Genomic DNA, 2,240 nt, shown 5'->3' on the forward strand with positions numbered 1-2,240 from the left:
CCAGAGATGCTTGAGTGGAAATTAAGGAGTAATAAGTGGGTGGACGGTCCTTGACTTCTTTGACTAGTGAAACTTCATAAGATCTTATGAGACAAAAGACTTCCTAGTGTTAAAGTAGAAGTTGAAAGCTGTCTGTCTATAAAGACATATCCATTTAAATGCAATTTGGGGTAGGTCTAGTGGCATAGACTGTAGTAAATTTTACTGCTAATTCAAAGGCTACATATCTCCAATGGTTCCAATTCACCAGTGGCTGCCTGGGAGAAATATGAACAATCTCCTAATTTTGTTATTTATAGCCTGTGAGAGCTGATGACAGGCTACTTGAGTCAGAACTGACTTGGCAGTAGTGAGTGAGTCCGTGAATTAAATTTGCAAATTGGGCTGTGTAGACAGAGATAATTTAGCACAGACTATCATGATGAATGGAGAAGATACTGAAACCATCAATAATGTCACCTTATTTGGATTCAAAATAACCTTAGTACCAGCACTCAGGAAATAAGGAGGCACATTGCATTGGGAAAATCTGCAGCTAGGAATCTCCAAATTATTGAGGAGTAATGATGTCAGTTTGATGACTAAGGTGTATCTGATTCAGGCCATGGTCTTTTCAATCCCTTGCTATGCATCTGAGAGCTGAACCATGAATAAGAGTGATAGGAAAATTGATGCCTTTGAACTGTGTTTGTTGGAGAAGAGTACTGAAGATCCCATGGACAGCCAGAAGAACAAAAAAATATGTCTGGAAAAGGGTGCAGCCAGAGTACTCTTTGGAGGCAAGGATGACCAGGCTTTACCTCACAGGTTGCTTGCACACTGCTAGGAGGTGTATTCCTTGGAGAGGGACATAATACTTAGAAGGGTAGAAGGTCAGCAAAGGAGAGGAAGACCCTCAACCAGGTGGATTAACACAGTGACTGCTGCAATGGGCTCATATGTGTCAGAAGTGTGAAATGGCACATGAAAGAACAGTGTTCCGATCTGTTGTTCATAGGGTCACTGTGAGTCACACTCGACTCGATGACAACTAACAGCAGTAACAACTGGCGTTTACAGATTACCTAGAAATAACAAGATTGTATCTTAGTTCAGGGTGTCTAATTTGTGTATAATTTAGATCAGCATAGGCTGAGTTTGTCTCAAAAAGAACTAACAAGGTAAGGGCTATAATACAGAATTGTGATTATAGCATTTCCAGGACCTCTCCTAGAGCTTTGGGAGAGTTAATGTAACTGAGGAGCCCTGAAATCTCATTAGCTTTATGGTATATCCTCTGTGACTCGTGGAAAGAATGAAACTTAATATAAATCCATGCTTTTTAGCAAACATTCCATTTATAATAGTTTCAGAAAAAAGAACAACTTTGCAAAAGCAACCACATTTAAGATTTTTAATCTGTAGAGAAGGAAATTTGCAAGATAAGGTATTTTTGAAAAATGACTGCACGTTATAAAGCCATAGGTATTAACTGAGGAAGAACATGAAAGAAGTGGGCATATATCAAATTTACATCAGATACTTTTGAGAACAAGAACAAATTCAAGGGGTTCTGTGTGATATGTGATCTCATGAAACCTGTCTCAAGCTCTGATACTGTTAGAATTCATTAAAATAAAGGTAGGAAGGAGAGTATCATTATTACATGACATCCTAAAACTCACTCAGTGACATTTGGACATGACAAAACAATATTAAAATTTAGTGTCTTTGGAATTTTCAGTTTGTTAGCTTCTTCAAAAATAGCTAGAAATTATTTTATAAACTCAGATTTTTGTTGGTTATTTAAATGAGACATACAGGCCACAGGATCACAATCTGTTTATGGAGAAGTCCTACATGCCCTTTAAAGTTACGCAAATTTACCCTCACTTTGAAATGGTTGAACCAACAGCGACTTACAACAAATTCTTCATCTCAAACACCTTGATTTGCTGCACATGCAAGATTTTAAATCATTGAAAAGATGTTGAGCCTTTTCTTACTCTTAGTTGTTGTTGCTGTTGTGTGCTATCGAGTCGTTTGCGACTCATAGCGACCCTATGTACAAGAGCCCTAAACGCTGTTCTATCCTGTGCCAACCTCGCTGTCTCAAACACATTCATTCTCACCACTCCACTCACAGAATCGATCCATCTCATCGAGGGTCTTCCTCTCCTGCGCTGTCCCTCCACTCTGCCAAACATGATGTCCCTCTCCAAGGACCAGTCTCTCCTTGCAACATGCCCAAAATATGTCAG

The sequence above is a fragment of the Elephantulus edwardii genome, unplaced genomic scaffold, assembly GCF_000299155.1.
Source record: "Elephantulus edwardii isolate Elephantulus edwardi_28Jun2011 unplaced genomic scaffold, EleEdw1.0 scaffold00010, whole genome shotgun sequence".
Taxonomy (NCBI): domain Eukaryota; kingdom Metazoa; phylum Chordata; class Mammalia; order Macroscelidea; family Macroscelididae; genus Elephantulus; species Elephantulus edwardii.